Consider the following 25,528-nt stretch of genomic DNA (forward strand, 5'->3'; position numbering starts at 1 on the left):
CCCTACCAAAAAGGAGATTTTCAGACCAATATCAATGATGGATATGGATGCTACGATTCTCAACAAGATCCTAGCCAACAGGATTCAATAGCACATTAAAAAGATTATCCACCATGATCAGGTGGTATTCATCCCTGGGATACAAGGATGGTTCAACATTCACAAATCAATCAGTGTGATACAAGGAATTTATATGAGAAGAGAGAAGAACCACATGATACTCTCAATTGATGCAGAAAAAGCATTTGACAAAATCCAGCATCCGTTCTTGATTAAAAACGCTTCAAAGTATAGGGATGGAGGGAACATTCCTGAACTTCATCAAATATATCTATGAAAGACCCACAGCAAATATCATCCTCAATAGGTAAAAGCTTGCAGCCTTCCGTTGAGATCAGGAACAAGACAGGGATGCCCACTTTCACCACTCTTGTTCAACATAGTATTAGAAATCCTAGCAACAGCAATCAGACAATAAAGAGAAATAAAAGGTATCCAAATTGGCAATGAAGAAGTCAAACTCTCTCTCTTCCCAGATGACATGATTCTTTATATGGAAAACCCAAAAGACTCCACCCCCAAACTACTAGAACTCATACAGCAATTCAGCAATGTGGCAGGATACAAAGTCAATGTGCAGAAGTCAGTGGCTTTCTTATACACTAACAATGAAAATAGAGAAATGGAAATTAGAGAATCGATTCCATTTACTATAGCACCAAGAACCATAAGATACCTGGGAATAAACCTCACCAAAGAGGTAACCACAGAGGTGTCTGTACTTGAGGAACTACAGAACACTCATGAAAGAAATTGAAGAAGACACAAAAAGATGGAAGACCATTCCATGCTCTTGGATCAGAAGAATAAACATTGTTCAAATGTCTATACTGCCTAGAGCAATCTATACTTTTAATGCCATTCTGATCAAAATTCCACCGGTTTTCTTCAAAGAGCTGGAACAAATAATCCAAAAAAAAATTTGTATGGAATCAGAAGAGACCCCGAATCGCTAAGGAAATGTTGAAAAAACAAAAATAAAGCTGGGGGAATCACGTTACCTGATTTCAAGCTTTATTACAAAACTGTAGTCACCAAGACAGCATGGTACTGGCATAAAAACAGACACATAGACCAGTGGAACAGAGTAGAGAGCCCAGATATGGACCCTCAACTCTATGGGCAAATAATCTTCGACAAAACAGGAAAAAAAAATATACAATGGAAAAAAGACAGTCTCTTCAATAAATGGTGCTGGGAAAACTGGACAGGTATACGTAGAAGAATGAAACTCGACCATTGTCTTACACAATACACAAAGATAAAATCAAAATGGATAAAAGACCTCAACATGAGACAGGAATCTATCAGAATCCTAGAGGAGAACATAGGCAGTAATCTCTTCGATATCAGCCACAGCGACTTCTTTCAAGATATGTCTCCAAAGGCAAAGGAAACAAAAGTGAAAATAAACTTTGGGACTTCATCAAAATCAAAAGTTTCTGCACAGCAAAGGAAACAGTCAAAGAAACAAAGAAGCAACCCATGGAATGGAGAAGATATTTCAAATGACAGTACAGACAAAAGGTTGATATCCAGGATCTATAATGAACTGCTCAAACTCAACACACACGAAACAGGCAAAAACATAACAAAAAATGGGCAGAAGATATGAACAGACACTTCTCCAGTGAAGACGTACAAATGGCTATCAGACACATGAAAACGTGTTCATCATCACTAGCCCTCAGGGAGATTCAAATTAAGACCACATTGAGATGTCGCCTTACACCAGTTAGAATGGCCAAAATTAACAAAATATGAAACAACATGTGTTGGAGAGGATGTGGAGAAAGGGGAACCCTCTTCCACTGTTGGTGGGAATGCAAGTTGGTGCAGTCTTTTTGGAGAACAGTGTGGAGATTCCTCAAGAAATTAAAAATAGAACTTCCCTATGACCCTGCCATTGCACTCCTGGGTATTATCCCCAAAGATACAGATGTCATGAAAAGAAGGGCCATCTGTACCCCAATGTTTATAGCAGCTATGGCCACAGTCGCCAAAAACTATGGAAAGAACCAAGATGCCCTTCAATGGATGAATGGATAAGGAAAATGTGGTCCATATACACTATGGAGTATTACGCCTCCATCAGAAAGGAAGAATACCCAACTTTTGTAGCAACATGGACGGGACTGGAAGAGATTATGCTGAGTGAAATAAGTCAAGAAAAGAGAGTCAATTATATGGTTTCACTTATTTGTGGAGCATAACAAATATCATGGAGGACAAGGGGTGTTAGAGAGGAGAAGAGAGTTGGGATAAATTGGAAGGGGAGGTGAACCATTAGAGACTATGGATTCTGAAAACAATCTGAGGGGTTTGAATTTGCGGGGGGAGTGAGAGGTCGGGGTACCAGGTAGTGGGTATTATAGAGGGCACGCATTTCATGGAGCACTGGGTGTGGTGAAAAAATAATCAATACTGTTTTTCTGAAAATAAATTAATTAATTAAAAAAAGAATGAAAACTTGTTTACCCATGGTGTCTAACTTGTCAGGTCCATAATCCTGAACAACCTTTTGTCTCCAGAGTTTTCAGGTCTCATTCCTGTGGACTCCTTGAACACCTGCAGCTGGGTTTATTCCACTGCCTCTTAGTAGGTTATTTCATATACCCTTGTTGCTGTTTCTGTATTTTCTGCATCAGTTAAAGCATTTCCCTGCCAAGAGGCTGATGATTGGACTATGGCAAAGACCCTGTTAAAAAAGGATTTCTCACTTGAGGCACACTTACTGTGATCTCAGGTAACCAGGGCACATATTTCACTGGGCAAATCACAGGAGCCTTTAGGAAATCCTTGCAGACTTAATTGAATTGTTTTGGTGTACAAACTTTTACTGATCCATTGTGTTGCATGCTGGTCTATCCAACTACTGTAAGTCTGCGATGTCCATTGCTCAAGCCTGTCATCAAGAGATTATGGAAGACTTCCTAGATAACAATTAAAAAGATAACAATTAAAAAAAGACTCTCCATCACAGTTTACATCCTGGTGATTAAGTATTTGAGACACATCATTAGAGGAAGACAGTCCTTGAAATCCAGTCAAAGAGGGAATTTACTAAATCTCCTTCTGTAAAACTCAAAGGTATTGAGCTTCCAGTGCACATCCCATAGCTACAGAAGTCTCCACCTGACATCTGGTCCTACACAGACACTTGGTATATCTGAATCTACTTGGAAGAAAGTGAAATAGCTGACATCTAGGTAGACCATGCTCACCCAAGACAATGGATCAAGACTCCAAGCTTTGAACAAACATTTGATACTTTATCTCTCTTCTCTTTTCTTTTATTCTGCAAATGGCCTGGAAAGGTAACACACTCATATTTATTGTCCAGTTTATTACTACAGCAGTATCCTCTGGAATTTAGAGCAACCTTTTATTCCAGGCTACCAGAAAACTCAACCCTGGTTTGAAAATTACTCAGGCTAAATAAGACATCTCATTGGTTAACTTTCCTACATTCATGATCTGAGTTAGAAGGGAACCAGCAGGAAAAATTGTGTTCCAATATTCATGCCTTTGGCTGGCCTTACTTCCCAGGTTAGGGATAAATGTAGATGGAGTATGATCAAGACCTTTTTTCCTTCATTCTTTAAATTTTTGAAGAACCCTTTACCAAAGCAATGTCTGCCTAATAAGAATCCTTACACTCTGGCCAAAGGAGTTCTTGAAAAAAAGACAGCCCTTAGTTATCTCTTAGCTGAGAAATGCTGGGTCTGTACTGCAGACAACAGTATGTGCTAAACCCTAATGTACAGTTCCGGGGGAAGTTGAAGCCCAATAACATCAGGTTACTGAGGAAGCCACGTGGCTTAAAAGAGTGATTCCTTCAGCAGGGTCTTTCTTACTCATTTGTTTTTAATTGCTTTGAGTCTTGGAGCACATAGCCTCAAATTTCACTCCAAACATTGGGAATTATCTTGTTTATTTTAATCAATATAATCTGTGGGGTGCTTTATGTTTTATCAAAAGCTCTAAATACAAATACAGAGACACTAACCTGAACACTAATGATCTTTCTAAGACTGGAACATCAGAAAACCAAACAAACAAATGAAAATAAGATCATAACCAGCTCAAAAATTGTAAGACTGCAGTGGTGACCTGTGAGCATCACAAGGATTAATCAGAAAGGTCAAGAACTCTGAATAGTACACTATGGAACAACAAGTACTGTGAGCACTTCAGAGCAGTTGCTGAGAGTGATGTTAAAGCCTTCAATTTTGAGCCCATGTCTCAGTTAATTTGAGAATCTGATCAAAAGTTGGGGTTGTTCAAAAGGAAAGCCACAGGCTCAAAATGCCCTCACATGGCTTAAGGCCCTAAGTTGGTGAGCCAAGTCTTAATAATGACCCAGCTGCAGTTGCAACATCCAGAACTACATAACTTTAGCCAGCCCAGGTGGGAATTTCCTGGTCAGCGCTAGGAAGTCTACTTATTGGCTCCGTATGTTTCCCTTAGGAGGGTGATCTTGCCTAAAACAATGAATTCTTAGCTGATTATGTTTTGTTTTATCCATTGATGTCTTATTTATAAGATTAATTTATTTGCGGGAGGGTCAGAGGGAGAGGGAGAGTGAAACACAAACAGGCTCTGTGCTGAGCACAGATCCATGTGAAGGGCTGGATCCCAAGACCCTGAGGACAGGACCTGAGCCAAAACCAAGAGTGTGACACTTAGCTGACTTCACAACCCATGTACTCCATCTCACAGGCTATCTTGGAAGTCTTTTCTTTCTTGTGGCCATTTGCAGAGCCCTTCTATCTACTGGATAGGATACTATCCAATTCATTGGTGGATCAATTAATACAGCTTATTAGGTCTTAAAACTTACTGGACTGCATTTGTCTTATTTCACAGATTCTTATTTTGTGCATTTACCTTTGCTTTCCTTTTATATACCATAAACACATTTACCTTGGCTTTCACCTGGACTGTGATGAAGATCCCATGAAATTATGTCAGTGAAAATGCTTGCTGTGGAAAACATAACGAGGGTGAATTTGTTCATATACTTAAATTAATGTACATCTTATCCTAAAAGTAACACATCTATGATCACAGAGTCAGCCCCAAGGTTTCAGTTCTACCACTCAGAGAGAGCAAAGCATAAATTTAATATAACCACTGGGCTATGTGTGTTGTTAAGTTTTTATTTTTCTGGTGATCAGAGAAAAATAAAATGGAGTGTTAAGTTCCCCAGTGAACATTATGGTAAGGGAGAAGTTCTGGTTTATGATGAATTTCACTTGACACTTATTTCTGAAATGAGTATCTCCCAAGGTCTTCTAATCAACAAAGCTAATGAGGGCATTTCTGTTCATGCAATTCTACAATGGACATCTAGTGTGGGTTCTTGGGTTTTTTTTTTTTTTTTTTTTTTTTTTAGTTTAGTTTTTGAGAAAAACTTGTTCATATGTATGTACACTATACATGAAAACCCAGAACAGTGAGTGCTTCTGAAGAGAAATAAAACTCATCTTTTCCATGATTTTGACCAGTCTTTGTTGAGAAAGATCACCCAGACACATATACACATTTTATTATGCAAACTGTTCCCTTAATGTCTGTATGTCAATCAATGCATAATGTTAAAACGTTTGTATTCATCTTTCTTAAAGTTTTAATTTTCACTCCAGTTAGTTAACTTGAGATTATATTATTTTCAGGTGCACATTATGATGAATAAAGTCACTGTATGGAAAAGAAGGATACATTAAAAGCACTTTACTTTAGCTCTTTAGGCTATTTTAACACTAAATATAATTATGCTAACATTTTCCTTCTTGGGATTTAACCCCATGCCTATACCTCCAACCCACTTCCAGAACACACCTGCCACCAGTCCATATGCAGAAATTCTCTTAGGGCTGCTCTCCCACTGATGATGTCCAGGGTATGGGCCAGTGATGTCAGAAAAGGCAGGCAGCCCCTGGGCAGCAGTAGGGTGGTACAGAGGGCCTGCATGGGGGACGCAACAGTGGTGGGGGGGTGGGAAGCAGCAGCGGGGGGGGGGAGGCAGAAAGCAGAGGGGTGCAGTGAGGCAGCAGGGGCAACGGGGGGAGCAGCGGGGAAGCAATGTCACTGGGTCATAGGCACAGTGGCATCATGGAGGTGCAGTGGGGTCGCAGTGTTGTTGGCAGGGCACAGTGGGTCAGCAGCAGAGGGGGTGGGTGAAGCAGGACAGTCCTGGAGTGGGGGTTAATGGTGGGAGGGGAAGGACCAGCAGGGCGGCGGTCTCATGGTAGTGGGGCAAGGCAGCAGCAGCAGGGCAACCAAGGAAGGAACAGTTGCCTTGTAATCACTGGCAGCAGCACCAGGGTAGCGGGTTTTGGGTTGGGGAGGGGGGCTGGGTCAGGGTGGTAAGAAGAGGTGAGGTGGAGAGTAGTTGGGGACGTCTGCAGTGGCAATCGGGGGGATATGCAGCGGGACAGCAAGACCCTGCGGTGTGGTAGCTGTGGGGGGTGAGGTGTGGCAGCGAAAATCAAGGGCAACTCAGTGGGGCAATCGGGCCATAATGGCATGGGGTAGTAGGCAGGGTCGTGGGACTGCCCAGGCGGGAGGAGGTGGCAGCCAGGTGATGACCCTATGGTAGAGGAGCGGGACCCATATGGGAAATATCAGGGGTCACCAGAGGCAGGTGAGGGACAGCCAGGCGGTAATGGCACAGGGAGCAGTGGAGGGCCCATGATGCGGGAGCTGTGTGACAGCCAAGTGGGGCAGCCCTGCAGTGACTGTTGGGGGTGGGTGGAATCTAGGCAGCAGTAACCAGGAGTGGAGGTGGGACCAGCCTGAAGGTAGCAGCTGTGCATCAGTAGCAGCGGGGCAGGTGTGGAGGGCGGGCCCAGAGTGCACTCCTGGGGGCTAGGCAGCAGCATTTAAGAGGGTGTGGTGGGCGGGCCCAATGTGTGCACGTCATGGTGGCGGGGCAGCAGCTGTTAGGAGGGCGTGGTGAGCGGGCCGTCCTGCACTTCAAGGGGGTGGGGCGCCGAAACACTGCAGAGACAGGGGGCACAGGGCAGCGGCAGAGCCACAGCAGCTGAGGTAAGGCAGGTGGTGTGAGGGGTACAGCAGGGTGGCAGGGGTACATGTGGCAGTAGCAATGTGAGCTGCGTGGGGAAGGGGGCAGATATTCAGGGTGGAAGTAGCGTGATAATGCACTTGGCAGTGGGGAGGCAATGGAGCAGGGGGAGGGGAAAGCCGTTAGGCAGTCGTGGCTTGTGGGGGGAGGCGGGACCAGCCAGGCATCAGTGGGACATCAACCTTATGGCACGGTGGGCAGGGCTGCATGGATCTGAGGAGTTGGCAGCCAGGAGACAACACTGAGGAAGGGGTTTGGGATCACAAGGGAGGGGGCAGGATTCATCAGAGGCAGGGATGGGGGCAGGCAGTAGTGGCACTGGGAGGAGCGGGAGCTCTGTGGCACCTGTGGAGGATAGGTGGAATCTAGGCGGCCGCAGAGGGGGTGAGAAGGTGGGAGCAGCCCCAGGCAGCAGTGCAGCAGTAGTTAGGATGCCATGGTGGGCGGGCCCATGGTTCACGTCAAGGGGGCGGAGCAACAGCAGCAGGGAGAGTGTGGTTGGGCGGGCCCATCGTACACGTCAAGGGGGCGGGGCGGCAACAGTGAGGCGTGATGGGGGGGCGCAGAGTGCACGTCAAGGGGTTGGGCAGCAGCGGCGTGGTGGGCGTGGTGGGCACGTCCATCTTGCAGGTCAAGGGGGGGCAGCAACAGTTAGGAGGTTGTTGGTGGGCAGGCCTGTCGTGCACATCAAGGGGACGGGGCATCAAAGTGAGGAGGACTAGGTGGGTGGGCCCATCCTTCAGGTCAAGGGGGCTGGTCAGCAACAGTTAGGAGCCCGCGGTGGGTGGCCCATCCTGCACGTCAATGAGTCGGGGTAGCAGTAGTTAGGAGGGCAGGGTGCATGGGTCCATAATACATATAAAGGGGATGGGCAGCATCAGTGGGGCAGGTGTGGTAGGCGGGCCCATAGTAAACGTAAAGTGGGCAGGGCAGCATCAGTGGGGCAGGCGTGGGGGGCAGGCCCTTTGTGCACTTCAAGGGGGCGCGGCACCAAAGCACAGTAGAGGCTGGGACACAGGGCAACAGTGGAGCCACAGCAGCAGTGGTAAAGAGGGTTGTGTGGGGCATATAGCAGGGTGGCAAGGGTACATGTGTCGGGCAGCAAGATGGTGGCAGCGTGAGGGGGCCAAGGGGATGGGCGTGCAAAGCAGTAATGCGTGTGGCCGGTGAGGCAATGGAACAGGGGGAGGGGGAAGCAGCTACTTGGTCGTGGTGGGTGGAGGAGAGGGACCAGCCTGGCATCAGTGGGGCATCAGTGTCATGGTCTGGTGGGCAAGGCTGCTAAACTCCATGGGGGCAAGGAGGTGGCAGAGAGGCTAGTACAGTCTAACGGTTCTAACTGGCGGGGCCAGTGGGGCAGGGAGTGGGGGTGTCATCAGGCAGCACTGGTACAGGGAGGGGAAGCTTCTTGTGGTAAGGGGAAGCTGCATGACACCCGAGTAGGGCAGCCGTGTGGCACCTGTGGGGGGATGGAATATAGGCGGCAGGGCGGCATAGGGAGTGTGGGACCAGCCCTGAGGCAGCAGCACAGCGACAGCTTGGCTGGTTTATTGGGCCTGCTCATAGTGCATGCCAACAAGGTGGGGCAGTGAAGCACAGCAGAGGCTGTGGGCACAGGACAGAAGTGGCCCAGCAGTAAGGGGGCCTGGGAGGGCACAGCAGGGTGGCAGGGGTGCATTTTTGGGGGGCAGGAAGCTGGCAGTAGCGTGGGGTGTGCTGTACATACTGGGCAGCCAGGAGGCATTGGAGTGGGGGAGGGGGGAGTAGCTAGGCGGTAGTGTCGCTTGGGCCTGGGCAGGACTAGCTGGATATAAAACGGACACCAATATCATGGTGTGGTGGGGTCAGGCAGCGAGCAAGGGCCACGCTTTGCTGGGCTTGGTGCATGTCTACAGGGTGGCACCACTGATAGCAGATGCAGCGGGGACCCAGGATAGCAGTGGAAAGGAAATGGTGGTTGTAAGTGGGGGCACTGTGGACGGGGTTGCAGCGTGGTGGGAGCGACTCATGTTGTGGGGGCAGCCTGGTGGTACCAGTGTGGGGAAGGTGGAGTGGGACTCATGGGATGGCAGCAGCGCGGGAACAGGGGTAGAAAATCACGAAGGCTCTGGAGTGGGGGGCAGGGTTCGCACTAGGTAGTAGCTGCAGGAAGGGGTGGCTAGAACAGCACGGGGGCAGCGTGGCAGGTGAGGCAGGCATGCAAGTCAAAGGGCAGGGCTGCATAGGGCTGGGATACGAAGACCAGCAGCAACAGGACACAGGGCAGCAGCAGGACATAGGGCAAGAGTGGGACACAGGATGGCAGCAGATAAGAAGCAGGGTGGCGGTAAGGGGGCAATGATAGTGAAGGCATGGTTTTGGTAGTGGGGGTGTGGGGCACCCAGCAGGGTAGAGGTGCAGGGAGAGCACAGAGGGATGGTAGCAGCAATGTGGTGGGGCAGCAGGACAGTAATGAGCATGCTGGTGGGCAGGATGGGACAGTGTGGCTGCACAGGTGCATGCGGGGTGGCAGGCAGGTGGTGGCGTGGGGAGAAGGGGGGATGGAACCAACTGGGAGGCAGTGGCACAGCAACTGCACAGGAAGGGCATGAAGGGCGGGGTAGGGCCTTAATGCATGTCAGTGGGGACTGGACAGTGAAGGTCAGCAGTGGCCTGGGGCACAGGGCAGAAGCTTAGCAACAGCAGCGGTGGTGATGTGGGCAGAATGAGGGGTGTGCTGCAGACGGCAGGGTCATGAGGCAGGGGCACCCAGGAAGTAGCACTGGGAGAAGGCTGGGATGAGTGGGGGGGCAGCAGCAGGTCAACGGGGAGGGAATCTGGAGGCACTGGAGCAGGGATGGGGGGCCAACAGGCGTTAACATTTCGGGGGTGTTTGGTGGGACTAGCAGGGCAAGAGCATCAGGTTAATATCTGTGTGGGCAGGGCAGGGGCTATCCACAGTTGCGGCAGCAAGGGGACAGTATGCAGTGAAGAAATGGCAGTGGGGGGCAGTGAGACAGCAGTGACTTGAGAAAGGCAGTGACTTAAGGAAGTGCAGTTGGATGGCAGCCAATATGGAGGTGAAGCGGGGAGGGATTTGCCCGGATGTGGTTGGGAGGGACCAGCAGGACAGCAGCTGCCTGGCAATGGCATGGCATGGCTTGGGGGCAGGGCGGGGTGGTGGAGATGGGCAGGAACAGCTGGGTGACCACAGTAGCAGTGGTGTTGTTGTTGGAAACACTGGCACCAGACCAGTAGAAGCACTGGAGAGTGGTGCAGCAGGGTGGCAGAGTTCTGGGAGTGCACAAGGGAGTGGTAGGGGCACTGGGGGTGACAGAGCAGGGAATCAGTTGCAGCACACAGGGCAGCAGGACAGCTATGGTGAGGGTTAGCTGTTGTGTTACAAAGGGGCACTGCTGTGGAGTAGCAGAGTGGAGGGTGGCAGCACTGGTGGCAGTGGCCTGTCAGCCATGGGGGGTGGAAGGGATGGAGGTGGGTGTGTGAGGTGCAGCAGGGTGGCAGTGGGGGGATGGCACAGGGGGGTGGCCATGGTTTGGGGTGTGGGGACCAGCCAGGCAGCAGAAGCACAGATGGGGGGGGCAGTGATTTGGTAGCAGCACTATCAAATGCTTTTTCTCCATATATTGAGATGGTCCTATGATGTTGATCCTTCATTTTGTGAATGCGGCACATTAGTATGATATGTGTGATGATTTTTTTAAAACTTGATACCAGATTTATTTTAAGCTATTAACAAGAAATAATGAATATTTCAGAGGTTATATCTCAAATCTTTGAAAATCATATGAGAGAATAAGTGTGAATAACAGCCTCTTCTCTGTATGGCTTTGTAACACCAATTGCCCCTTCATTTTTTAAAAAATTAAATTAATTTATTTATTTTCAGAAAAACAGTATTCATTATTTTTTCACCACACCCAGTGCTCCATGCAATCCGTGCCCTCTGTAATACCCACAGCCTAGTACCCCAACCTCCCACCCCCACCACTTCAAACCCCTCAGATTGTTTTACAGAGTCCATGTGTGATGATTTTTATGTCTATGTTCATGAGAGATACTTGTCTGACATTTTCTTGGGGCACACTGGGATGTTTTGATAAGGGCCATGCTGGACTCATAAAATGAGGCAGGGAGCATTCCTTCCTCTTGTTTTTCTGGCAGAGTTGGAGAAGGATTGGTATTTTTTTTTTTTTTTTTCCTGTGGATGATTCATAGAATTCACTGGTGAAACCATGGGGTCCTGGAATTTGCTTGTTGGAAGTTTTTGGTTTCTTATTTAATCTCCCTACTGGTCATTGGTTTGTTCAGAATTTCTGTTTCTTCAAGATTCAGTCTTGGAAAGTTGTATGTTTCTGGGAATGTATCCTTTTCTTTTGGATTATCCAGCTTGTTGGGTTGTAATTGTTCATAAGACTTTCTTATGAGCCTTTACATATCTATGGTATCAGGGAATATCTCTTTCATTTCTGAGGATGAGTCCTCTTTCTTTTTTCTTAGCTTGAGTCTGGATGGGACTCTGTCAGCTTTGTTCTTTTCAAAGAACCAGCTCTTTGTTGATCTTTCTTTCTTTCTTTCTTTCTTTCTTTCTTTCTTTCTTTCTTTCTTAATATTTCTGTTGACTTTTTAGTCTGTATTTCACTTATTTCAGTTCTGATGTGTTCCTTCCTTTGTTCTACAAACATTGGACTTCATTTGTGCTTTTTATGTTTCCTTGAGTTATCAAGTTAGGTTGTTTATTTGAGATGTTTCTTGTTTCTTGAGTTAGGCCTGTATTATAAACTTCCCTCTTCGAACCACTTTTTTTTTTTTTTTTAAGTTAGCTCTAAGGGGTGCCTGTGTTAGGGTGTTAGGGCTGCCTGTTAGGCATTGGACTTTGGCTTAGGTCATGAATTTAGGGTCCTGGAATTGAGCACTGCATCAGCTCTCTGGTTAGCATGGGGAGCCACTTTCACCCTCTTCTGCTGCCTGCTACTCCTTCCACTTTGCTCAGTCTCTCTCTCTTTCCCTCTGTGTCAAATAAATAAATGACGTCTTCAAAAACTTAAAACAATCTTTATGCCCAGTGTGGGGTTGAAACTCAAAACCACAAGATCAAGAGTCACAGTGCTTCACTGACTAATCGGGTGCCCCATTTTAGAACCTGTTTTACTGCATTCCATAACTTTTGTTTGATTGTATTATTTTTTCATTTCCCTCAAAGTATTTCTGTGTTCCTATTTCAGTTTGCCCATGAATTCAATTGGTTGTTCAGTAGCATGTTGTTTAGTCTCTGTGTTTATGAATTTCCAGTTTTCTTCTTGTAATTGATTTCTAGTTCTATGCCACTGTGTTTGGAAAAAATGGTCGATTTGGTTTCACTCATCATTTGGGAAAATCTTAGGCTTCTGGAGTTTATTGACTTGTCTTGTGGCCTCACATATGACCTATGGTGGAGAATGTTCTAGGTTCACTTGAGAGGAGTGCATTCCATGTGCTGCTTTTGGATGGAGGGTTCTGTGTGTATCTGTCAAGTCCATCTAAGTAACAGGTTGTCTGAGGCTAATGTTTCCTTTGTGATCTTCTGTCTGGATGGTGTATCATTGAGAGAAGTGTGAGGTATTAAAGTTCCCTATGGTATTAGTGCTGATTACTTCTCGTAGGTCTGTTCATATATGCTCTACATATTTAGTTGTTCCACTGCTGGGTGGGTAAATATTTTAAAATATTGCATCATCTTACTGCATTGATTCCATTATCAGTTTCTAGTGCCCTTCATTGGCTCTTGTTACAGTGTCTGGATTTTTTTTTCTTTCTCCATTGGACTGAAAAACAGAAGATCATCTGTTAGCTCTGCAGTCATGAGCATAGCACAGCCCTGCTCTAAGTCTGGTTTTCTTTATTTTCCTATATAAATAAAACAATAAATTCTTCTCCCAGGACCATATCCTGACTCCAATAAGAAAGTATGTATAAAAGTGCTTTGTAGACTAGGAGATACTGCCCAATAATGAAAATGATTATGCAACCACCAAATGTTCAAGATTAGCCTTTTTAAGACATATTTATTTATTGTAGAGACAGAAAGAGATTGCATGCACAAGCATATGCTAGAGAGAGGAGGGTCAGAGGGAGAGAGGGAATCCTCCAGCAGCGTACCCATTGAGTGTGGAGCCTGGTGTGGGGCTCTCTCCTAGAAGTTGGGAACTTGATTTGAGCCCAAATCAAGAGTCAGCTGCTTAATGACCGTGCCACCCAGATACCCCCAGAATAAGATTTTTAAAAACATTTTTTTTGAGGGCCTACTCTCATATGTATTATTCTAAGTGACCTCTATTTCATTCAAATCTAAAAACTGTTATTAAATTAAAAATAGAAGCTGTTCTAAAAGCAAATATTCATAATATCCTCAGAGGTGGGGAAACAGGCAGAAAATAGGTTAAGAAGGACACTGGGGTGGTTTAGTTGTTGAAGCTTGCCGTTGACTCAGGACATAATCCCAGGTTCCTGGGATCAAACCCCAGTTCAGACTCCCTGCTCAGTGGGGAGTCTTCTTCTCCATCTCCCTCTGTCCCTCCCCCTGCTTATATCCCCCCCTTTCTGTCTCTCAAATAAATAATTAAATTAAAAAGGCAAGTTATTTTCTCAGTGTCATGATAAATATTAGAACTAGATACAGTCCTGAATGTGTTACCCTGAAGAATGTGTTCTTTCTTTTGTACATTTACCAAAAAATACCTAGCCCTCAAAATACCATAGATTAAATTAGTTTCCCCTTTCTCCATACACTGAGTATCGGAAGATGTGACAATTGCAGGACCCTGGCTGTCAGGGTTGGTGGAGTGTGTGACTCTTGATCTCCAGGTTACAAGTTTGAGTCATATTGGGGGTACAGATTACTTAATTGAAAAAAAAAAGATGCTAAATTTGGATTTGTTTTCTTTTTTCCTTTTGACACCTTCACCCATTTCTCCCAGCTCCAACCCCAAACTTCTGCCAGACCCCATCTGTTCTGTCTGTGAGCTCACATTTTTGGTTTGGTTTTGTTTTAAAGTTCTACATGTAAGTGATTTCTAGTATTTGTCTTTCTGTCTGGCCTGTTTTATTTAGCATAATGCCTTCAAGGGCCACCATGTTGTAAATCAAAAGATTGCATACTTTATTATGGCTGAGTAGGATTCCACTCAGTTTATCGACCACAGTTTCTTTATTCATTCATCCACTGATGGCATTTAGGTTGTTTCTTTATTTTCACTGTTGTAAATAATCCTGCAGTGTACACAGGGGTGAATATACCTTTGTGAATTAGTAATTTCATTCCCTTCATATAAATACTCAGAAAGGGAAATGCTGGTTCCTTTGGTTGCTCTATTTCCAATTTTTTTGAGGAACTTCCATACTGTTTTCCATAATGGCCATACCCATTTATAGTCCCCATAATGATGGACTAGAGTTTTCCTCTACACCACATCTTTGCCAAAACTTGCTATTTCTCCTGTTTTTGATAGCAGCCCTTCTGACAGGTATGAAGTAGGGCCTCATTATGGTTTGATTTGCATTTCCCTGATGATTAATTATGAGCATCTTTCCAAGTTCAAGTAGAACATCTATATGTCTTCTTTAGGATAATGTCTATTTGGAACTTCTCCTGATGCACTAGATAACTTGTGGTGTTTTTGATGTTTTTGGTGCTTTTGTGTGCTTTGTTTTCTTTTGTTTTGTTGTTGAGTGGCATGAGTTCTTTATATTTTGAATAGTAACCCCTTACCCGATATATAATTTACAAATGTTTTACCTTAAGTTACCATTTTATTTTGTTGATGGTTTCCTTTGTTGTTTGGATGTTTTATAGTTACATGTAGGCCCACACTTTGCCTCTTTGTTTATTTTTACTTTTGTGTCCGCTTAAAAGCACCACTACTAAGACCTTTCATCAAGGACCATTCCAAACCCTGGGTTTTCTGCTACAAGTTTTATAGTTCCAGGACTTATATTCAATTGTTTGACACATTTTGAGTTAATTTTTGTGTATGGTGTAAGAGAATGGGGTAGTTTTGTTCTTTTGCATGTGGCTCTCCAGTGTTCCCAGCACCATTGATGAAAGAGACACTTTTCCCCCCTTGTTTATTCTTAGCTCCTTTGTCATAAGTTCCCAGAACATAGATGTGTGTGTTTAATTTTGGGCTCTCTCCTGTCACCTGGTGATGTGTTTGTCTGTTATTATGACAATGATAGTTTGTTTTGATTACTCTAGCTTTGTCATTAGTCTGAAATGAGCAAGCACGATGCCTTTAGTGTGGTTCTTCTTTCTCTAGATTGTTCTGGTACTCAGAGTCTTTTGTGGAATCATACAAATGTTTAGAAACTTTCTTCTCTTTCTGTGAAAAATGTCCTTAGAATTTTGACATGAATTGTAATGAAACTGTAGATGGCTTAGAGAAGTATGTACATTTTACCATTATTAATTTTTCTCACCCATGAATATGCGGTGTCTCTTGGTTTATGTGTGTTGCCTTCAGTTTCTTTCCTTCCCGTCTTGTCGTTTTCATCATACAAGATTTTACATCTTGGTGAAGTATATTCCTGGGTGTTTCATTCTTTTTCATGTAACTTCAGGTGGGATGATCTTCCTAATTTATTTTCTGATGATTCGTTATTAGCATATAGAAACAGCAGATTTTGGGGTAGTGATATTTTATCCTCCCCCTTTACTGAATTTAGTCATAGTTTGAACAATTTTTCACTGGCTTCTTTTAGGTTTTCCTTATATTCTATATTATCTGCAAATAGTGACCATTTTTTACTTCTTTCTTTCCACTTTTGATGCCTTCTGATTAACTTCTTGCAAAATTGTTCTACCTTGGATTTTCAATATTGTGTTCAACAAGAGTGGCAAGGAAAGATCGGCAATGTTCTAACTTAGGTGATCTTAGACGAAATAGAAAGAGCAAAAACTTTTCACTATCGGATGTTACATAATCTGTGTGGTTGTCATATATGGCCTTTTAAAAAAAGATTTATTTTATTTTATTTTATTGATTTGATTTAATTTAATTTAATTTTTTATTTATTTGATTTATTTATTATTTATTTATTTATTTATTTTAAATTTTTAAAATTAAATTAATTTATTTATTTTCAGAAAAACGGTATTCATTATTTTTGCACCACACCCAGTGCTCCATGCAATCCATGCCCTCTATAATACCACCCCCTGGTACCCCCCACCTCCCACCCTCCTGCCACTTCAAACCCCTCAGTTGTGTTCCAGAGTCCATAGTCTTTCATGATTCACCTCCCCTTCCAATTACCCCAACTCCCTTCTCCTCTCTAACACCCCTTGTCCTCCATGATATTTGTTATGCTCCACAAATAAGTGAAACCATATGATAGTTGACTCTCTCTGCTTGACTTATTTCACTCAGCATAATCTCTTCCAGTCCCGTCCCTGTGATAATCCAGGACCCTGGGATAATGACCTGAGTTTAAGGCAGAGGCTTTAACCCCCTGAGCCACCCAGGCACCCCATATATTTCCTTTTCGGTATTGAGGTATATTCCTGCTCTACACACTGATGATAATTTTGATTGCAAACGGATATTAAAGTATGTCAAATTCTTTCCTGGATCCCAAGATAATCACATCATTTTTATTCTTTATTTTCTTAATATGCTTTGAAAAATGTGTACCTGTAAACCATCATTGCATTCCTGCAAGATCCCACTTGATCATAGTATATGATTTTCTCAGCATATTGGTGAACTTGAGTTGCTAGTATTTTGTTGAACATTTTTGCATCTATGGTCATCAGGGATATTGGACTGTAAGACTCTTGTCTTGGGGGGGTCCTCATTTATTTTTGCATTAGGGTTATGTTTGCCTCAGCAAATGAGTTTAGAAGCTTTCTCTTCTAGTTTTTGGAAAAGTGGGGAACAGAATGATATGAATCCTTCCCTGAATGGCAGAATTTAGCACGAAATGCATCTGGTTCTGGAAGTTGGTTTTTTGGGAGGTTTTAGATTGCTGATATGATGAGTATTGGTGTTTTATGTAAGTATTGGATCACTAAAGATGAAACTGTTTCCACATCTTGGTGGTGGAATGGATGGAAGGGAATGAGAGTCATGGGGGCCCAGCACTCAGAGGCTCCATCTGCCACTGTGGCTGTGCCATTCCTCTCAGATGCTGCTGGCAGAGGAGGAGGACATGGCAGAAACACGGCAGCGTGGTGGTGGCAGGGTGGTGGGAATGTTGGGTTCAAGGGGATGATGAGACTGATGCATGGTCCTCCTGTCCCACCCACAGGATATCAGATCATCTACTGCCTAGCCAACAGCAACTCCAGCATGTTCACCACAGTGGAGATGGGTGCCATGGTGGGGCAATACACGGCCACTGAGCTGGCCCCAGAGTCAGCATACATCTTCAGACTGATGATCAAGATGAGGCAGGGCTTGGGGAGCCCCTAGAGGCCAACATCATCACCACTGACAAGCGTGGTAAGGCCACAGGCCCAGGTCCACTGTCCTGGTGACATGGGGAGGACAGCTGGGCCCAACTGGGAGCCACAAACTTGCTGGATCCACAGCTTCCTGGGGCAGAGCTTACAGGGTGGTGTGTCTACACACCACGATATTTACCATACTGGCAGGAATGTCCCTGGAGAGGAGGTTGTGTAACTGGATCAGGGTGGCTCTGAGTCACCATGTTGGAGGGAGGCTCCCTGAAGCCAGGTGATTTTTCTCTGATGATCAAAATGACATGACCAGCTGAGCCAGGGGTTCCAAAACACGTTTTCTACCAAGCAGTGCTAGGGAGATATGTCTTCATGGATGCTGCTTCTGTTCCAAGCACTGGTGAGGTGCTTATTGTTCATTGTCTTGGTTTCTCCTCACAAAATTATGGGGGATAAAAGGCTGTGAGGCCCAGTTTTATAGAAGATGTGGGGCATAAACAGATTCAGTCATTTACCAGGGACACAGCTGTTGAGGCAGTGTCTGTGAAGACCCTCCACAGACACTGGCTCCCTGTTCCCACAGCAATCTGCTGTGGATTCCCATATCTGTGAGCCCCTGCTATGTCTTCCAACCTCATTCTGGGATCTGCATCAGTGGGTTCCCTTTCCAGGGCCACCCCAACCACTCTAGGTCTTTTTATGCCACCTGACCTTGGAGGGACCACAGGGATTCCAGCTTAGGCCTGAGTCAGGAAAAATCAGGGACAATATGGAGTGCATAGCAGGCACTGAACCCCCTCTCTGAGGCTGCCAGGAGCCTGGGTGGCTTTCAGGACAGTGTGATGCCTGCCAGTTTCTGTGACACAACCTGCCCTCATGCCTAGATCCCTTAGAGTTCTGGCTTCAGAATGTGTGGTTCAGGGACTGCATCCCTGTTCTCTCCACATCCAGAGAGCAGGCTGTGCATTGGTCTTGCTGATGTCACAGGGTAGCACACAGGAAGTAGCTTGACCAGGCCTAACACAGGAGTGGAGTTGAGGGGAATATATGGCTCATTTATGTCCTGTGCTCTTGAATGGAGAGCACCATCCATGCCCCAGAGGTATCTTCCTGGACTTTGGAGAAAAATCAAAACAACAAAATGAAAGGATCCATGATACCTTTGGGCCTACTTACCTGCAGAGGTACTCTTGGTCTGTGGCTTGCTCATCAGTGTCAGAGCAGGGCTCTTACTGTAGCACAGGTAGGCTGACAACCAGGCTGACTACAGGGTGTCTGGAAATGTTGCCATCCTGGGGAGAAACACATTTTATCACTACTCAAGTGTTGTTTGTGCTGTTGTGCTTAATCCTTCTCTGATTCAACTGCGTACCATGAGAGGCTGAGTGATATGCAAAGCCTGGACTGTAGATTGTGTTGGCTTCCCTATACATCTGTCCCTAGGGGTTATTTGGCTGCTGGGGAGGGGGCTGGGAGCAGGTATTTGGGTCTGATGTGCCTTGCTTCAGAAGTGCCCCCTGAGGTTGAGCAGTAAGTGGGGGGCTGTGGTCCTATCTGTCACTTGGGTCCACATTGGTCACCATGATGGTTGGGTTTATGGGAGTACAGTTCCAGCAAGCCAGAGTCTGTGGATCCTCAACTGCCTATTGACGATCTGTAACCAGGGCCTGGGGCACCAGAGCAGAGCCAGAGTTGCAGGGCCCAGGCATATGCTCATAGGAAAGGACTGGAGTCAGGGAGGGGGAGGTGGTCAGGCCCATGCAGCCACATCAGACAGCCAGATCACAGGGGGGCTGAAGACTGGCTCTGTACTCTGTGACACATTGGAGCGTTGGCATGTCTCAGGGCAAAAAGCACAAAGCGGGAATTCTGCCATCTCCACAATGCTGAAGTAGAATGTGTGGTGTGGAGCACAGTCAGGCACCTGGGTACAGTGTGTGTGTCTCCTAATCCAGTCTCCTTTTGAATGCCTCGGTCAGCACTTGGGTGTTGGGTGAAGGGAAGCTAGCTAGGGTACAGGAGTTCTTTCTGTGGAGGCTGGCAGGTGGAATGCTGCCTCGTGGCTTGGGTGGGCAGTGGGGATATAGACCAAAATATCCTGATAAGCAGTAAGGCTCAGGCTCTGTGCAAGGGGATTCTTGGAAGCTCCACAGAAGAAGAACCCCATCTGCATGTCCCTTCAGCTCTGCTCCCCCTGCACAAACCTTGGATGGGTGCAAGGAGGGAGTAAGGGTGGGAAGGAGTATATTTGCTCCTTCCACGCCTATGCAGGTTAACATCTTCCAAAGAGACCCATCAATGACATGGATCACAGAGGCTGAGTGGCATGGTGGAGACCAGGAGAGGGTGTGCTGCTCATCCAGGGGAGAAAGGGCTACACCTGCCTGACCATGATGGATACAAAGTGGGCACTGAACAGTTTTGTGGGCCTCAGGCAAGGCGGTGGGATGCATGGTGTCACCATCATCCAGGAAGCCTCCATGAACACTGTTGCAAATCCTTTACAACTCCTCTGTTTTTTTCCTTGGGAGAAAATTCTAGAAGCAGAACTCTTAGCTCAGAATATATGAGTATGTTTGGCTTGAAGATACAGAAACTCATGGACAGGCCATGCCCTAGGGACTAGGATGCGTGTCTTGTGGCCTCTCTGCTTCCATGCTGATGTCTTGCCTTCAATGTTCAGTGAAAATATATCTCATTAAGCGTGTGTCCACAGGCCTTTCATTACTACTCTACCACTAAATACCTGTGACTTTACACGGTGATGTGTCTCATGAGGTCTTAGTGTCTGATCGTGAAAATCCTCAAACTCAACTGGGTACAGATTTACAGAACTTATGGAAAAGCTGCATTCAAGCCAAACAAGAATTAATAAGGGGGGGGGACAGAGTGAGTTGAGGAAGATGAGCCTACCTTTGTTACTCTTCTTTGAAACATTGCTGGTTCTTTAATCTTTCTTCTTCCAGATTGAGGAAAATTGTATCTGAAAGTATCCATGATCTACAGAAATGTGATGAAATATTTCTGTGTGAACAAATGGGAGCATTTAACTTCTCTCCCTCTCTGAACCCTCCATCATTCAGAAACTCTCAGGGAGAATTCTTTCTTCCAAGGTACTTAGGATTATTAGCATAGGTTCATCACAAGTGCCTTTTTCTTGTAACAGGACACCACTGGAAACATTGGTTATTTTACCAGAGGATTGGGTGAAATGTCCAATTTGAGAGTAACGTGTATAAACTCAGATAATGACCAGACAATTTTCAGGAATTTAAGGGTGGCTTTGTGGAGCCCATTGACAATAGAGGCTTCACACCTTGATGTGAAGTTCACACAGTGCCCAGGAGCCTTGCCAGATGAGTTGGAAAAGTTACTTGTTGGCAGCTATAGGAATCTCAGGATATTTGGGGGACCTCACAAAGATAAATCAATCCAAATCGACAGGCATTGCAGTCATGTCTGATGAGAGCATCGTGCTTGGCTTTGGCTTGGACACACTACTGAAAGTTCACTCTAGAGATTCCTCATGAAAAGTTCCAGCACAGCAGGGTTTCAAAATCTGTATGGAATGATCCATCACTATGCCTGCCAGGCTGAGTTAGAATAGATGCTAATAAACCAAGTGTGCTTGCGGCTGCCTTCTTTCATAAAAAAAACCATCCCAAATCCGTTGAATTGAAATCCATCACCTATGTGGACTGGCACCCACTGTCACCACCGCCAGGCATTTCTGTGCCTCACAATGTGTCCTGTGAAGCTCTGAATCTATTTAATTCCCAATCGGGTTTGGGGACCTTACCTTGGAGGCTGGCAGTGTATTCTGTTTGGTAAAATCCTATCTGAACTATAGCCCAAATCCTCCCAGAATCCTCTAGAAGCTGGCTGTTGGAGGGCATGCCTGTTGGGTCAGTAGCATAAACACTGGTTAGGAGTGAAATAATTTTCAATCTCTTAGGTATACTTTACATTCATTTTGGATGGTGATTAGTTGTTGGTTTTTTATTTCTTTTTTTGAGTTCCAGGGTCCATGAGAGGCATGTCTTAGAAATGAAAGACCAGAGGCTCATTTCAGCCAAGTAGAGTTGTGAAAAAAGAAAGACTAACAGAGTCACTCATGTAGAGTAGAAAAGACACTGAGAAGGTAGAGTATATGCATATCTCCTATGGGAGTTCTGTGTCATTGAAGTTACGGGGTAGATTAATGAGAACGCTTGTCAAAAGTGAAAGAAGTTTCAAGGAGAAGTAAGCAACCCTAGGATGGTCATGCAAAATGGAGTTGAAATAGGGTTTCTACAGATCTCCTGTTCGGGTTCTTGGTGAATCAGGAACTTTACTTAGACTCTCGTCACTAGTTGGAAATGGTGAGAGACCTCTGGGCCATCACCTGGCAAACATCCTCCTGCTTGGGACTGGCATCGATATCATGGAACTCCTGGTAGCCAATTTACCATGCATGTATTATTTGAAGGTCTGCCAGAAGCAATGCTAAGTCTTTCACCAATTTCAGGTTCCTGTGGTTTTAGCATATCTGAGCTTGTGCTTTCAGTTGGAAGGGAGGAGCATGCTTTCAGTTTTGTATGACATTGTATCTTCTGGAGTATGGGTCCTGAGACCTCAGCTAAATGCTCTCTCTGTTTTCACAGGTGGTGCTTCAAGGCTCAGGTGACTTGGCCTCCTTGGCAGCGTCCAATGTATCCAGCCTCTGTCTCTTCAGTGCAGATTCAAGTGCAGCACGTACAGGAGTGTGACCCCTGTCATCTCCCTGATGGATGTGCATCACAGCAGTAAGTTGTCCTGGTTCTGAAATTTCAGCCTGGGTTGAGGTTCAGGGCTTGACTTGGGTGCCTCTTTTGCTGGCTTCTATCTTTCTTCTGGAGGCAAAGATACCATCTTCTTTTTGATTAAATTGAAGATGTACCCTTAACCAGAATATCTAGAGTTTCTTGCTTGGGGAAAATTATTTAGTGGCACATATGGAGAAGGTTCTGCAAGTCCCTTCTCCAAACAAAACATCTGAACTACAGGTTGCTTCTGTTAGCAGAATCCTGAGTTATTGCAGGGTTATCTTATAAATAGACATTCTCTCCAAAATAAATGTTTTCTGTCAACACATTCTTTTTAGGGCCAGTAAACTAGACTAAAAAATATTGGGCATTTTCACAAATGGATATCTGAGTGGATATGCTTTTTTTTTTTTTTTTTTGAGGGGGGGGGGAGAGAGAGAGGGAGACACTGAGCAGGCACTGCACGCTTTGTAGAGCATGACACAGGGCTCAATCTCACAACGCTGGGATCATCATCTCAGCAAAAATCAAGAGGGTCAGTGAGAAGGTCACTCACATAGAGTAGAGAAGACATGAGGAGGTAGAGTGTTTGCACATCTCCTGTAGGAATTCCATATCACTGAAGATTCAGGGTAGATGAATTAGAACATATGTATTTTTTTCTCATGTTTTTTTTTTTTTTTTTTGTTTTGTTTTGTTTTTAATTTATTTTTTTTTATTTTCAGCATAACAGTATTCATTATTTTTGCACCACACCCAGTGCTCCATGCAATCCATGCCCTCTATAATACCCACCATCTGGTACCCCGACCTAAACCCTGCCCCTTCAAAACCCTCGGATTCTTTTTCAGAGTCCAAAGTCTCACATAGTTCAACTCCCCTTCCAATTTCCCCCAACTCACTTCTCCTCTCTATCTCCCGATGTCCTCCATGCTATTTGTTATGCTCCACAAATAAGTGAAACCATATGATAGTTGACTTTCTCTGCTTGACTTTTTTCACTCAACATAAAATCTTCCAGTGCCGTCCATGTTGCTACAAAAGTTGGGTATTCATCCTTTCTGATGGAGGCTCAATACTCCATAGTGGATATTGACCACATCTTCCTTATCCATTCGTCTGTTGAAGGGCATCTTGGTTCTTTTCACAGTTTGGCGACCATGCCCATTGGTGCTATAAACATTGGGGTACAGATGGTTCTTCTTTTCACTACATCTGTATCTTTGGGGCAAATACCCATTAGTGCATTGGCAGGGTTATAGGGAAGTTCTATTTTTTTTCTTTTCCACACTGTTCTCCAAAGAGGCTGCACCAACTTGCATTCCCACCAACAGTGTAAGAGGGTTCCTTCCCCTTTCTCCACATCCCCTCCAAAATATGTTGTTTCCTGTCTTGCTAATTTTGACCATTCTAACTGGTGTAAGGTGAAATCTCAAGGTACTTTTAATTTGAATCTTCCTGATGGCTAGTGATGATGAACATTTTTTTTCATGTGTCTGATAGTCATTTGTATGTCTTCATTGGAGAAGTGTCTGTTCATACCTTCTACCTATTTTTTAATATGATTGTCTGTTTTGTGTGTGTTGAATTTGAGGAGTTCATTATAGATCCTGGATATCAACCTTTTTTCTGTACTGTCATTTTCAAATATCTTCTCCCATTTCATGGGGTGCCTCTTTGTTTTCTTGACTGTTTCCTTTGCTGTGCAGAAGCTTTTGATATTGATGATGTCCAGAAAGTTCAACTTTGCTTTTGTTTCCTTTGCCTTTGGAGACAAATCTTGGGAAAGAAGTTGCTGTGGCTGATATCGAAGAGATTACTGCCTATGTTCTCCTCTAGGATTATGATGGATTCCTTTCTCACTTTGAGGTCTTTTTTCCATTTTGAGTTTATCTTTGTGTATGGTGTAAGAGAGTGGTCAAAATTCATTCTTCTACATATAGCTGTCCAGTTTTCCCAGCACCACTTATTGAAGAGACTATTTTCCATGGTATATTTTTTACTGTTTTGTCAAAGATTATTTGCCCATGACTTGACTTGAGGGTCCACATCTGGGCTCTCTACTCTGTTCCACTGGTCTATGTGTCTGTTTTTATGGCAGTACCATGCTGTCTTGCTGACCACAGCTTTGTAATAAAGCTTGAAATCAGGTAACGTGATGCCTCCAGTTTTATTTCTGTTTTTCAACATTTCCTTGGAGATTTGGGGTCTCTTCTGATTCCATACAAATTTCTGGATTATTTGCTCCAGCTCTTGGAAGAATACTGGTGGAATTTTGATCAGAATGGCATTAAAAGTATAGATTGCTCTAAGCAGTATAGACATTTTAACAATGTTTATTCTTCCAATCTAAGAGCATAGAATGGTCTTCCATCTTTTTGTGTCTTCTTCGATTTCCTTCAAAAGTGTTCTGTAGTTCCTCAAGTACAGATCCTTTAACTCTGTGGTTAGGTGTATTCCCAGGTATCTTATGGTTCTTGGTGCTATAGTAAATTGAATCAATTCTCTAATTTCCATTTCTGTATTTTCATTGTTAGTGTATAAGAAAGCCACTGATTACTGCTCATTGACTTTGTATCCTGCCACATTGCTGAATTGCTGTATGAGCTCTAGTAGTTTGGGGGTGGAGTCTTTTGGGTTTTCCATATAAAGAATCATGTCATCTGCGAATAGAGAGAGTTTGACTTCTTCATTGCCAATTTGGATACCTTTTATTTCTCTTTGTTGTCTGACTGCTGTTGTTAGGACTTCTAATACTATGTTGAACAAGAGTGGTGAATGTGGGCATCCTTGTCGTGTTCTTGATCTCAACAGGAATGCTGCAAGCTTTTTCCCATTGAGGATGATATTTGCTGTGGCTTTTCATAGATATATTTGATGAAGTTCAGGAATGTTCCCTCTATCCCTATACTTTGAAGTGTTTTAATCAGGAATGGATGCTTTTTCTGCATCAGTTGAGAGGACCATATGGTTCTTCTCTCTTCTCATATTAATTTGTTGTATCACACTGATTGATTTGTGAATGTTGAACCATCCTTGTAGCCCAAGGATGAATCCCACGTGGTCATGGTGGATAATCTTTATAATGTCCTGTTGGATCCTGTTGGCTAGGATATTGTGGAGAATCTTAGCATCCATAGTTATCAGTGATATTGGTCTGAA

At 44.6% G+C, this 25,528-nt stretch overlaps 1 long non-coding RNA gene across 1 annotated transcript; it reads left to right on the forward strand.

Moving 5' to 3' along the window:
* The first annotated feature begins 8,217 nt into the window (after positions 1-8,217).
* Positions 8,218-22,366, forward strand: LOC123388871. The gene is made up of 3 exons (XR_006603393.1): positions 8,218-8,316; positions 17,432-17,625; positions 22,226-22,366. It is a non-coding gene; the product is annotated as an uncharacterized LOC123388871 (long non-coding RNA).
* The last annotated feature ends 3,162 nt before the right edge of the window (positions 22,367-25,528 follow it).

The sequence above is a fragment of the Mustela putorius genome, unplaced genomic scaffold, assembly GCF_011764305.1.
Source record: "Mustela putorius furo isolate JIRA1106 unplaced genomic scaffold, ASM1176430v1.1 tig00003914_pilon_pilon_pilon, whole genome shotgun sequence".
NCBI lineage: Eukaryota > Metazoa > Chordata > Mammalia > Carnivora > Mustelidae > Mustela > Mustela putorius.